The sequence below is a fragment of the Chelonia mydas genome, chromosome 2 (assembly GCF_015237465.2).
Source record: "Chelonia mydas isolate rCheMyd1 chromosome 2, rCheMyd1.pri.v2, whole genome shotgun sequence".
NCBI lineage: Eukaryota > Metazoa > Chordata > Testudines > Cheloniidae > Chelonia > Chelonia mydas.
Genome location: NC_057850.1, coordinates 40,854,284 through 40,868,644, shown reverse-complemented (window position 1 = coordinate 40,868,644; position 14,361 = coordinate 40,854,284). Strand labels below are relative to the sequence as shown.

The 14,361-nt window shown below is 44.1% G+C and overlaps 1 protein-coding gene across 2 annotated transcripts in view; it reads left to right on the top strand.

The window, feature by feature from the left end:
* CPQ (carboxypeptidase Q) overlaps positions 1 to 14,361 on the top strand; it is a 253,374-nt gene that overhangs the window by 12,991 nt on the left and 226,022 nt on the right. The window contains exon 2 of one of the 2 annotated variants that reach the window (XM_043539322.1): positions 13,809 to 13,938. The exons of the other annotated variant lie outside the window; for it this stretch is intronic. The gene's annotated coding sequence lies outside the window, so the exon portion shown is untranslated. The remainder of the gene's footprint in view (positions 1 to 13,808; positions 13,939 to 14,361) is intronic. 2 annotated transcript variants of the gene reach the window in all.

Sequence of the window (14,361 nt, the reverse complement as noted above, 5' to 3'; positions counted from 1 at the left end):
AGATAACCATCCAGAATCGATATACTTTCACTCATCAGTGAGCAATTTGAGAGACTTTGCTCTGCTAAGATCTTTATGAAGCTGGACATCTGTGGAGCTTAAAACTGGTCTGTATTTGGGAAGGGGATGAGTGGAAGACTGCCTTCTGCTGATATGGGCACTTCGAGTACTTGGTAATGCTCTTCGGATTGTGCAGTGGCCTTGATACATTTAGAAACATCTTGGATTGGTTCATCATGATTTGCTTTGATATTCTTTCTTCTCAGCAAACCAGGTCCTCCATGACTAACATGTGCCGTGTCTTGGAAAGCCTCCAACAGAACCGTCTTACTGCTAAGTTAGAGAAATGTGACTTCAGTCACAGCACAATCAGTTCCTGGGGTACATTATGTCACCTGAAGGGCTGACTATGGATCCACATAAGATATCTACTGTCTCTGAGTGGACAGCTCTGAGGGGCCTGTGGGAGGTACAGTGATTCCTGTTTTGCCAACTTTTACTGACATTTTATCAAGGGGTTTTCCTACCTGATAGCTCCTCTGGGGAAAGATCAGTGAGGGTTGGGAGAGTAGAGCCCAGAACTGCTGGGTTGAGGGTCCCTGGACTGGAACCTGGAGTAGAGGACAGGCCCAGGTTCCCCTATCCTCCACTGGAGAAGTGGCACTGGCAGGGTAGTGAACTGGAAGACTGCCTGGGTCACTGGGGGAGTGACAGAGTACTAAAGGACTGTACCCCAGAACTGGGATGAACGCTGAGTGACCTGGCCAGAGGACTGAGTCATGAAGAGGAGATTGTGGTTCTTGGAACGGGATGGGGCCTGCAGACCAGAGAGAGAGATGGAGTGATGGTGTGCATGCGCAGGAAGGGTGTATTGACCTCGAGAGCTAATCCCCTGAGTGACCAGGAGGAGGTGCCAGACAAGGAGTGAGTGGAGCTCCCTGTGACAGTAACAAGCAGGTTGCTGGACCAGAGCTGCTTATCACATAGACACACAGTGCATGCTTGTATGCTGGCTGGGAACATCCGGACGAGGGAGTTATAGCAGCAGAATATTTTAAGGCATCAAGGTTTACAAGGTTACAATGCATCTAAGGTTACTTAATCCTGCCATGAGTCCAGGGCACTGGACTAGATGACCTCTTGAGGTCCCTAACAGTCCTATGATTCTAAGGCAGGTGGTGACACAAGCCCTCGCTGATCTGGATTGCACTGCAAAGTTTGACAGCTGTACAGACGCAACAAACGGGTCCACATAATCCGCTCCACCCACATGCTTTTTATTCATGAAATTAACTCTGGCAGAAAGGAAGTATGACATATGTCATTCTTCAAAGGCTGTCTTGATACCCCATCACCTTCTGGAAGGAACCTGGTTCCCAGTTCAAGTCCTTACTGTCCACAAGAACTTGGAATATCTCTGTACAGCCTGAAACTTAAATCAGCATCAGATTGGTCACTATTTGTCCCCTGACGTGAGTTTGTCATGACTTACCACCTGAGTGTTAGAAATGGAAGGGTGGATCTCAGCCCGCAAAGATGAGTACATTGAATCCCACACAGATCCTCTTTTGACAGTCCTTCAACCATCCAGCTTTCCCAACAGAATGGTAGATAAGAGCCTAATGTCCATTATTCAGTCCCTGCTGCCTCATGACCCATTCGCTACCTGGATCTGCCAGGCCGTGGACAATACAGGTACCTAGCCCGGTTCAGGTTTCCAGTTACAGAATGGGATTCTCGACCATGGGTAAGGATACTATTTCTTTCTTCGGCTCCCCTCCAGGTCTGCCTTTTGTTCCCTCTGCAGTCAAATCAGGCAGCTTCTTCCTCCATGCTACCTGGGCCCAGAGTGGGGAGGAGAGGCACTGAGGGCACAGAAGAGACAGGCTCTCTGCTCTCCGTTCTGGTGCCCAGCCCAAGCATAGCCCACACTAGCTAAGAGCTGAAATGTAGGAAAAGTTCAGGGGAATGAAGCTGCAAAGCTTCAGCAAGTCTCTCCTAAATATGTTCAAGCTATGATTTTTCAAAGGCTTATAGCTTGGCTAAATGTGGGTGGATTTTCATGGGGAAAACAAAAGGCATATCCCTGACACAAGGGCCACCCCCTGCCAAATTTCAAGTCCTTTTCTCTAAAAATACATGCATGCTACAGCTTTTCAAAGGTAGTCACCTGAAATTTTTAACATTGGAAAAATGTTGTTTTTGTTCTCAAGAACAGCCACACTGCTTTCTCTAAACTTTTCCCAAAGAACTGTGTCTGAAGCAGATCCCCAGTATGGGAAATCTGATCCCAAATGGTAAATGTTTGGGAAAGTTATAATGCTGAAAGTAAGGTCTATAATGGACATGCCAGACACCCTTAATAATAAGTCATGCTATTAACCCAGCCTATAATTAATGCCAAACGGAAGACTACATTTTATTTTTAATTTTTGTTTTATACCTCACTTTGTGTTCCTTGAAATAAATGTTGTCCTCCTTTTGTTTGTGCAAGGCTGGGGAAACTGGGACTTCTTTTATGCTCTTTCTCTGTGTGTTGGTGCTAAAATTGAATTGTGTAGAATTTTGGTTTCTGAAGTTCCAGAACTCACGCCGCAATTGATAATTGTTGAATGGGAGTTTTGTAAAAGTGTGTTGGAAGACTGTTATTTGTTTTATAGATAAAACTATGAGTACATATACCATATTTTAAAAACCCATACAAATAATATTAACTAGGGTGGATGGTGTCTAACTTCCCACCCCCAGCCTCAATTGTACCATAAAAGCAACACTGCCCCTTATACTCTTCTATATCCTTTGACAAAAGCCTGAGAAGGTATAAAAGTGAGCTCACTTCATCCTTCTCTACAGTATGAAAAGTATTCATTGGTGACAATGGGCATCAGCAGTATGGGCAGCTAAAACAGTTGGCTGCAAGTGTCTCCACAAGCAACCACGTTCAGCACCAGCTCAGCTGTACCCATTGGAAGCAAACAGTACTGCCATGTAGATAAGGCTTTGAGCTCTGCACCAAATGGGGAAAGTCAACTTCAGAGTTGAGAGCACCCCAGTGAGGCTGCGTAACCTCCAGAAGTTCACATGTAGGGATTTTGAGCTCCATTTGCAGTGGTAAACATGGAATGAGGTAATCTCGGGTAGCCAGAACCTGCTCTGTATAGGCCTTTATAGATCAGTGTTGCCACCTGGAATTGCACTGTTTGGCAAACAGGAAGTCAGTGTTGTTATCAGAGAGAGAGGCCGAAATACAGTTAACTTGACCAAACTGCATTCGTGTCCTGTACTGGCTTCTCAAAGGATTGCTCCATGTAGAGTTAATCTAATTTAGATGTCTCAAAAGCATGGATAAATGTGGTGAAGTCCTAAGCCAGAGATAAATGTTCCCCATAATGTTCTGCATTATCAGAAAAAGAAAAGGAGCTTTCGTCCACCTGTGAAACTAGAAGCAATCGAAAGTGAGTAAGGCTCTCATGTAACTATCAGCAGTCTAAGGCTGTAAACCTCTTGAATGAAGGATTGTTCATGTACCCTTCTGATGTTTCTCCCAACCTTCCTGCATCAACTCCCCCTTTTTTTGGATTGAGTTTTAGTCAGCTTTTGGTCATCCAAACCCTTATCTCAGCAAGAAGCTGAAAAAAGCATGGAAGCTGCATTATCTGGGTTTGATGGTGGCAATTGCAAGGTAGAGGTTGCATTTTGCCTGCATGTTGATAGCCAAAAAGTTTCACTCTTCCTCTGCAGTAGAGGTCTCATACCCACCGACTTACTGAGGGGGTGGGTGTTCATGCAGTTCCAGTCTGATGAGCAGATGAGCAATTTCCCAAAATCACCAATAGTGTGTAACTAAATCGAAGAGAAGTATCCAGAGGGAATTGAGTCTAAAACTTTTATTCCCTTAATGGTCATGGGCCAACAGGCCTGGGAAGTCTGATTAACGTAAACTCTAGTAACTGGAAATACTTAAGAGCGTACGTTAAAGACAACTGAAGCTCCAGAGCAGCACTTAGGCCTGGTCTACGCTACGAGTTTATGTCAGATTTAGCAGCGTTAAATCGAATTAACTCTGCACCCGTCCACACAACGAAGCCATTTTTGTCGACATAAAGGGCTCTTAAAACCGATTTCTGTACGCCTCCCTGACGAGGGGATTAGTGCTGAAATCGACATCACCGTTTCAAATTAGGGTTAGTGTGAATGCAATTCGACGGTATTCGCCTCCGGGAGCTATCCCACAGTGCACCATTGTGACCGCTCTGGACAGCACTCTGAACTCGGATGCACTGGCCAGGTGTACAGGAAAAGCCCTGGGAAGTTTTGAATCTCATTTCCTGTTTGGCCAGGCGAGCTCATCAGCACAGGTGACCATGCAGTCCCAGAATCAAAAAAGAGCTTCAGCATAGACCGAACGGGAGGTACTGGATCTGATCGCTGTATGGGGAGAGGAATCCGTGCTTTCAGAACTACGTTCCAAAAGACAAAATGCCAAAACATTTCAAAAAATCTCCAAGACCATGAGGGACAGAGGCTACAGCAGGGACACAACACAGTGCCGTGTGAAACTTAAGGAGCTCAGACAAGTGTACCAAAAAACCAAAGGATCAAACGGATGCTCCGGGACAGAGCCCCAGACATGCCGCTTCTACGCTGAGCTGCATGCAATTCTAAGGGGGGCTGCCACCACTACCCCACCCCTGTCAGTGGACTCTGATGATGGGGTACTCTCCGCCATGCCTGAGGATTTTGCGGACAGGGAAGATGAGGAGGAGGAGCATGAGCTTGAGGAGAGCACACAGCACCCCATTCTCCCCGACAGCCAGGATCTTTTTATCACTCTAACTGAGATACCTTCCCAACCCAACCAACCAGAGAAAGGACCTCTGGTGAGTGTACCTTTTTAAATATAATACCTGTTTTAAAAGCAAGCGTTTTTTAATGTTTAAGTGGCCCTGATGACTTGGGATGCATTCGTGGCCAGTACAGCTACTGGAAAAGTCTGTTAACATGTCTGGGGTTGGAGTGGAAGTCCTCCAGGGACATCTCCATGAAGCTTTCCTGGAGGTACTCTAAAAGCCTTTGCAGAAGTTTTCTGTGGAGAGCAGCCTTATTCCATCTTCCATGGTAGGACACTTTACCACGCCATGCTAGTAGAAAGTAATTTGGTATCATTGCATGACAAAGCCTGGCAGCGTATGGTCCCGGTGTTTGCTGGCATTCAAGCAACATCCGTTCTTTATCTCTCTGTGTTATCCTCAGGAGAGTGATATCGTTCATGGTAACCTGGCTGAAATAGGGGAATTTAATTAAGGGGACATTCAGAGGTGCCTGTTCCTATTGGGCTGTTTGCCTGTGGCTGAAAAGAAATCCTCCCCGCAGTTAGCCATGTGGTAGTGGTGGGGGGGGGGGGGCAGGCATTGGCGCTGAGCTGTTTGCGTTTGGCTAGCAGGGATTTTCCCTGATACCAGCTACGCAGTGGGGTGAGGGGTAAAGCAATCATCCCAGAGAATTGGATGGGGGAGGGGGGGTTAGTTTGGTGTCTGCTGCTGCACATTAACAGGAAAACCACAGCACTAAATGGCCAACTCAACGTGCTTTGCTTGGTATGGGAGAGGAGGGCGCTGCTGTTATGAAGGTTGCAGAAGCCAAAAGAGTATGGCTTACCATGGCTGCCTGCAAGCCGAATTCTGTTGCCTGGCACTGCGTGTGTGATCTCTAACACCAAAGCCACAGGCACTCAATATAAGATGCAAAATGCGACCTTGTACCAAGGTCACATAGAATCATAAATTGTCAGGGTTGGAAGGGACCTCATGAGGTCATCAAATTCAGCCCCCTGTTCAAAGCAGGACCAATCCCCAATTTTTGCCCCAGATCCCTAAATGGCGCCCTCAAGGATTGAGCTCACAACCCTGGGTTTAGCAGGCCAGTGCTCAAACCACTGAGCTATCCCTCCCCCCACATGTGCTTTGTAATGTGAATAGTGGTGTTCACCGTGAAAGAGTGTAGCCATTGTTCTGTAAAATGTGTCTTTTTAAATACTTCACTCCCTTTTTTTCCTCCAGCAGCTGTAAATGTTTCAAGCCTCCCTCCTCCGTCCCAAAGGCTATCTCAGATAAGGCAGCGAAAAAAACGCACGCGCGATGAAATGTTCTCTGAGCTCATGCAGTCGTCCAGCACTGACAGAGCTCAGCAGAATGTGTGGAGGGACACAATAGCAGAGTACAGGAAAGTGGCCGATGAATGAGAAGAGAGGTGGTGGCAGGAAGATCAGAGGAGGCATGAGGCAACGCTGGGGCTACTGTGGGATCAAACGGACATACTCCGGCGTCTGGTGGAGGTTCATGAATGGCAGCAGGATCACAGACTGCCTCTGCAGCCCCTGTTTAACCACCCTCCCTCCTCCCCAAGTTCCAGAGCATCCTCACCCAGATGCCCAAGAATGCGGAGGGGGGGCGCTCCGGGTACCCAACCACTCCACCCCAGTGGACAGCCCAAGCAACAGAAGGCTGTCATTCAACAAGTTTTGAAGTGGCCTTTTCCTTCCCTCCTCCCACACCCCACCCGGGCTACCTTGTGAGTTATCTCCCTATTTTTATAATTAATTAATAAAGAATACATGTTTTTTAAACGATACTGACTTTATTTCCTTTGCAAGCAAGCTGTGATTGAATGGGGGAGGGAGGGTGGCTTATAGGGAATTTAGAGGCAACCAAGGTGGCAGGTTTTCATCAAGGAGAAACAAACAGAAGTGTCACACAGTACCCTTGCCAGTCATGAAACTGGTTTTCAAAGCTTCTCTGATGCGCAGCGCTTCCTGTTGTGCTCTTCTAACCGCCCTGGTGTCTGGCTGTGCGTATTCAGCTGCCAGACGATTTGCCTCAACCTCCCACCCCGCCATAAACGTCTCCCGCTTAATCTCACAGAGATTGTGGAGCACACAGCAAGCAGCAATAACAAATGGGAATATTGATTTTGCTGAGGTCTGAGCGAGTCAGTAAACTGCGCCAGCGACCCTTTAAACATCCAAATGCACACTCTACCACCATTCTGCACTTGCTCAGCCTATAGTTGAACAGCTCCTTACTACTGTCCAGGGTGCCCATGTACGGCTTCATGAGCCAGGGCATTAAGGAGTAGTCTGGGTCCCCAAGGATAACTATAGGCATTTCAACATCCCCAACAGTTCTTTTCTGGTCTGGGAAGTAAATCCCTTCCTGCAGCCATCTAAACAGACCAGAGTTCCTGAAGACGCGAGCGTCATGAACCTTTCCCGGCTATCCCACGTTGATGTTGGTGAAACGTCCTTTGTGATCCACCAGTGCTTGCAGCACCATTGAAAAGTACCCCTTGCGGTTTATGTACTAGCTGCCCTGGTGGTCTGGGGCCAAGATAGGGATATGCGTTCCATCTATAGCCCCACCACAGTTAGGGAATCCCATTGCAGCAAAGCCGTCCAGTATGACCTGCACATTTCCCAGAGTCACTACCTTTGATAGCAGCAGCTCAATGATTGCGTTGGCTACTTGCATCACAGCAATCCCCAGAGTAGATTTGCCCACTCCAAATTGATTACCGAGCTGTCTGGCATTGCAAGCTATTGCCACTTGCTTGTGAACTGTGCGGGCTGCTCTCATCTTGGTATTCTTGCACTTCAGGGCAGGGGAAAGCAAGTCACAAAGTTCCATGAAAGTGCCCTGACGCTTGCAAAAGTTTCACAGCCACTGGGAATCATCCCAAACCTGCAACACTATGCAATCCCACCAGTCTGTGCTTGTTTCCCGGGCCCAGAATCGGTGTTCCATGGCATTAACCTGCCCCAGTAGCACCATGATCTCCAAATTGCCGGGGACTGCGGTTTTAGAGAAATTTGTGTTCATGTCCTCATCACCGTGCTGCCATCGCCTCCTCACCTGGTTTTTCAGGTTCTGGTTCTGCATAAACCGCATGATAATGCGCAAGGTGTTTACAATGGTCATAACTGCTGCGGTGAGCTGAACGGGCTCCATGCTTGCCGTGCTATGGCGTCTGCTCGGGCAATCCAGGGAAAAGGGCGCAAAATGATTTTCTGCTGTTGCTTTCACGGAGGGAGGGAGGGTTGACTGACAACATTTACCCATAACCACTTGCAACAAATTTTTGGCCCCATCAGGCATTGGGAGCTCAGCCCAGACTTCCAATGGGCAGCGGGGACTGTGGGAACTGTGGGATAGCTACCCATAGTGCACCGCTCGGAATGTCGACGCTTGCCACAGTACTGTGGATGCACACTGCCGAATTAATGTCCTTAGTGTGGACGCATGCACTCGACTTTATACAATCTGTTCCCAAAAATCGACTTCTGTAAAATCGGAGTACTTTCGTAGTGTAGACATGGCCTTAGGCATTGGGGATGAACATTTTTTTCCCCTTGTTGTTTTCTTTCCTATTGTACTTGGTTTAACTTAGTTTATCTTGAGGAGTACTACAGGTCATGTTTAATGGTAGAACATATCTGTTACTGAAAAGATGGAGGGAAAGGGCTAGCATATATTTGGGGAGGGAGAGAGGGCTTTCTGTATACACTTTCACAATCCTTAGTGCTGTCACCAGTGTTGTAAGATATATGGCTCAAGATGGCATATGTAATCCTATAGTCAGCTTTACTTGCCAAGAGCAGTATCCTCCCATAATGTTTATGACCTGAGTACAGTTCCAGCCTTGTCCTATTAAGACCATGAAACAAATGGATAATTTGGCAGCTGGGACAAGGAAATTGTGAACATTTTTAAGGACTGATTTTGGTTATTATTTTTTTTAAATACCATGAGGTTCAATCAATGAATCTATTGAGAGAAGATTGTTTCATAGTTTACAAAATTAGCCATGCCCTGGTGAATATTCTTAGAATTTTGGAAAACTCTTCCTTGGTGGACTAAAGCTAAACTTTTTTGGGATTGTAGCTATTCCTACGTTGATTGAAAAGCTTTTGTTGGTACCTGTTTTTGTGTTAAATTAAATTGTTAAGAGATGTATTTCTGCTATAACAGTCGATCTGTATTAACAATATTTAATAAGAGACTACTTTTGTACCATTTTTATATATATTTCTAAAAGATTTTTCCTTTGAGAAAAGTCAGAAAGAAAAAGTATTCATAGATCTTGCTGTTTGTCAAGCGTTTTGGAAGTCTTGTGCAATAGGACACCAGTTAAGAGCAACAGGAAGTATGATTAAATTGACAAAACAGTATTGTAAGTACATTTTGTGTTTATCTTTATAGATAATCCAATATAATAGTATCTTATTGGTTTTAGTTTTCAGTAGACAATATAGTATGTATGACGTGTATGATACTAATATAATACTTGAAATGATTAGCATAATGCTATATTGTTTAATTAAATATCTTGTATGTCTCTCACATGAATGAGATTTAAACTTGTAAAAATGATAATTCAATTACTTCTCATGGCTGGTGCTATTGTGCACTAAGTAATAAATAAGAGCAATCCTCTATTAAGTGTCTTGGAACCTTAACTCTGTTTAAATCTACTCAGGATTATACTGTTACATCAGGGTTACTCTAGATAAGGGTCTGTCATTTATAACTCTGCTTTTTCAGTCTGATACCTGGGATTCATAGACATTTTATGTGTATTCTACTCTGCATAATATGCATTCGTTTGTCAATAATTCTTTGTGTTCCCCTTCTCATTTCTGGCCCCTAATATTTTAGTGGTTTCAAGCTTACTCTCCAAAGGCTTACATAGCACAAAGGCATCATGTTTGAAAACAAGCAATGCCTAAACTTAATTTTAAATGTTACCTTAGTTCATTTCCATGTGTGAGCAAGTATTCCTTGAGAACAAAGATTTAGAGATGTTTATTACTGGGATATATAATGAGTGGCTACAGTTTACATTTAAAAATAATTGCCTTGAAGATTTTTCTTACTAGAAAAATACAAGAGTAGAGTTAAAGCTTGGAACAAAATAATTACATTTTACAACTCAGAATATGAAAGTCAATTTTTAAAAACGCTTTTCAGAAGAGCAATTGCATGACTTAGGAATTTAGGAATGGGTTCTAGAGTCATGACATGTAAATGGCTAGTCTGACTCTTGCCGCAGACAGTAGTCACTAAAGTTGTTAATATCTGGTTGACATTTGGTAGTGTTACTTCATTTTCCAGTTGTGAGTGTCTATATTGTGACAAATATGGCAATTTCCTGCAATGTCTTTGAAATACCTTATTGTATTAAGTTTATGTATTACTGTGGGCAGGGATTGTGTGTAACCTCTGTAGGGGGCGGAATGCGATACTGCGTGAGGTTACAATATCTATCTTTGGGATCCATTGATTTAAATGAATGGTTTGTGTTGTACAGCTAACAGTGGGAGGTGATTAGGCAAATTCATTCAGGTTCTAACACCTTCAGAGAAGTACTGCCTGTCTCATGACTGGGACATGGGCAGTCATGTCTAGTGGTTAGAGGAGTCATACCTAATGGTCAGAGTGGGAGTCAGGCCTAGTGGTTAGAACAGAAATTGGGGCCTAGGTCAGAGCCTGAATCAGAGCCAAGCCAAGGGTCACAGTGAGAGTTGGGAGACGGGAGTCAGAGCCTAGGGTCAGAACTGGAGTCCAAGGCCAGATGCCAGAGCTGAAGTCAAAGGTTAGGAATCAGAGCTGCGGGTCAGAACCGGATTACATGGAGTGAGGCAAGGCAGGAGCATGGCTGTGTCCAAGACAGGAGCAGGGCTGTGGACGAGAAGGCACAGGAACTGTCGCAGCCATAGGTGAATGCTTTAAGCAGCAACTGAACTGTTACTGGGCGTAAGAGCTGGTCTGCTAATGATGGCTATTCCAATCTATCAGGCAGCACAACCACTCAGGCTGCCTACTACAAGCCAGTTGTGCTCGTTAGGTTGGCCAGAGCTGGCTCTGCTGTAGGCCCTGATTCCTGACACCGCCCCTTGGAGAGCTTACATATACTGGTTCAGACTGAATTCTTAGAGACCAACTGAAAAAGAAAGGGCTTTTGGGTCAAGAGCCTGAGTTTAACTGACTCAGGGCCTTCTTTCTGATGCAGGAAATGTACTTTCTGACCAAGGAGGGGCCCCAATCCTTGTGGAAGGGTCGGAAAGACTTGACCTACAAGGGCCCTGTGAGATTGATGGGTGACCTCTGGTGAGCTTTTTAGCAAGCAAGTAGGTTTTTATATGCTTTTTCTGTAATGCTTTTACCTGAAGAATAAATGTGCTTGCTCAGAAAAGGCCAGATAGTAGCTTATAACTGTGGGCAACACACTGGTCCTAGCCTTTGGAGAGTAGGCAAAGTGTAGACGCTGGTCTGTTGAGGAAGTGTGGCTTGCTGGAGATATTGCATTATAATCTAGAGAACAGTGCAACCTTAAAATGCCAGTCAGGAGGGAGTGAGACGTGGGTCTCTGTCCAAGAGGGGTGACAGAGCTGGGAGCCTAAAGTGGGTGCCCTTGGTGGACCCCGAAGGGGGAATAAAAGTGCAGTTACCCTGATTGTTGGTGTTCTGACTGCAGTTGTAAGTGGCCCTATCACAAAAAACCACCATCACAACAGGCACTATGCTAGCAATCTCATTAGACAAGCCAAAGACTGAATGGACATGATGACTGAGCTGTTCTTCCACTGACGTGCTATGTGACCTTAGGCAAGTCACTTCTGTGCCTCTCTCTTCCCAACCTTTCTTTTGTCTAATTAGATTGTCAGCTCTTTGTGGCAGGGACTGTCTCTCCGTATGGATCTGTGCTGCAGTCACAATTCAGTCACGGTAGCACAGGCTGTACAAGCCCACTTGGGACCTGGGTATGTATTCTAGCCGGTGCTGTTGCCCTGCTGCTGAGTCTTCACTGCTATTGTTATTCAGGCTAACTAGATGACAGCTAGAATAATGTGTATGTCTACACATGCTGCAGTCACACCTCTAACTGAAGTGTTGACGTAGCCTATATGTTTTTGACATTCTGAGCACAATGGGGCCCTGATCTCGGCTGGGACCTCTAGGTGGTAATAGAATACAAATAATAATTAATAATATTAGGTATCTTGAGTACTAACTGAATTCCCTTCTCCTACAAAAATGCAAATGATTCTGTCCGGTTCATTTTTGGTCTGTGCAGTAGTGAAGGAAACTAAAATTCTCTTCAGTGACTGAATACATAGACAATCTAGAGCCCTCCACTTTAAAAATCAAAAATCAAAAACCCCCTCTCTGTTCTTGGTAGACACTGATCAGAATAGTGAAAGGTCCACTACATGGTGAAAACTTATCCTTTGGGAATAGGGTTTGCTAACAAGTGCTGTTGGAGTTAAGTTCAGCACCAAAAAGAAAGAGACCTTGTTTCAAAAGCTTGTTTCTTCAAATGGGCTGAAGAACTATCTTCAGGCTATTTATAAACATCTTAAATATATTTATTGTGTGTGATTCTTGTCAATACAGTACCTGCTCTCCAGTTCTTCCACCTAGCTTTTTAAAAACTTTTCTTTAGTTTGGTATGTTGCAGTACAACACAAAGGGGAATATTGGCCCAACTAATATGATACGCATAAGTTGATATTATTGTTAGTATTACTATATCAGAATATGTTGTTTACATAGCAGCATTCTGCCCTTGTCATAAACCTCATAACTGATAGCACACATAATTGAAATAAATATCCTTTTTTATCCATAATGCTAATTAACAAGTTTGTATATAGTTGCTGGAGAGAAGATCTCTAACACAATAGGAAATAATTTAAATTATGTTCTTTTCGTACAGTTGGTGCTTGTCAATCCACCACTTGTGTTGGGGGTGGAAAGAGAGGCCCTGAAGGCATATCTTATGACAAAGAAATAAAAGACCAGATACCAATTTCCCCAATAAGTGCAGCAATATTTTCAACCAGGAATCAGCAAACTTTTCAACTTTGCATAGTCAGTTGCATGTAAGCACCCTAGGAATGTGATTAACCTATTTTTTCTGAGGTTTCAACACCAAAAAGAAGGTAGCAGTCTTAGTCGAATAATGAAAACGATCAGATAAACTAATATTTTGAGCTGTAAAGTTTGTTGTAGCATTGTGTTGAAATCTCTAATGCTTTTGAGAGATGCTGAATAATCTGCAGCACCCATTGACTTCATTTGGGACTGTGGATGCTCCACAAGTCTGAAAAGTCAGTCTCTATGTATCTCAACTGAGGCAGCCAAAATCACTGGATGCTTTTGAAAATTTTGGTGTTAATCTTATGGGCCTGTTCTTTCAAAGCATTTACAAATAACTTAGTTCTTGTTCTATTGATTTCAGTGATTTATACTCCAGTGAGCAAAATTAAGCAGCTGGTGAAATGCTTTGTAGGATTGTGGCCTTAGAAAGATGTAGTATATTATAAGAGTGCTTTATGACTATTAAGTCAAATTATCCACCCGTGTAATTTCATTGAAGTCAGTGAAGTTACACCAGAAAAGAACTTCGTCCACTGAACAGTATGTATTAGCACTTCTTTTTTTTTTTTTAAAAGAAAGTAATTTAGGTCCTTTCCCTTTGCAGTACTTCACTTGTCCATTTCTTATTTTTGGTGAAAAGCTTTAGTAGAAAATACTCTCCCTTAGCACTGAAATATAACTATTGGCAAATTGCATTAAAGAGAGTCTTGGCGTTTTCTGTCAAAAGTATGCTGCAATGTTGAGTGTACCTATCTTCAGCAAAGCTGAACAGCCTCTCTGCTGGAATGCTCCTTGGAGGAGCTCCAAGAAATGTCTTTGTAACTGCTGAATGATTTGGCAAACTGATTGTATTCAGCTTCCATAATTCCACAGGGTTAGCAGACCAGCCCGTGCAGGGGTCTGACGGATAAAGTCACAGCCCCATATTGACTGCTGTTGAGGAAACTTGGTAAAATCCCAATAGAACTTTCACCCCTCAACCTCAGAGACTTGCATTATCCAGGTGAGATTTGTTGATCAGTTGCTCCATAGATAACCGTTCCTGTTTTCAGCTTTATCTTGGCATGTAGTTTTCCCTTTATTCAGCCAGATTTGCTCTGCTAGTCTTAGAGTGGAATCCTTGAAATCAAAACATTTGGCATCAGAGCTGGAGGAGTACATCTTAACTAGCAAATACAGGATACAAGACATTTTGTTTGACCTTGTTTTCAGTGTGGCTGAATGATGAAGCAGTGTAGCTAGCTCAGAATTTGATCTCTTAGTATTGGTCCCTTTGCCTCTTAAGTGTAAATTCTCTTAGTCTTTGAGTCCCCAAAACTCCAACCTTTAGACTCTTCTTTTCTCTCAGTTGTTCACATCCTTTGCCATGGTCCAGATCATCCTGTCCTGAGGTAAAAACCACAGGAGGGAGTTATGGGGGAGAAGG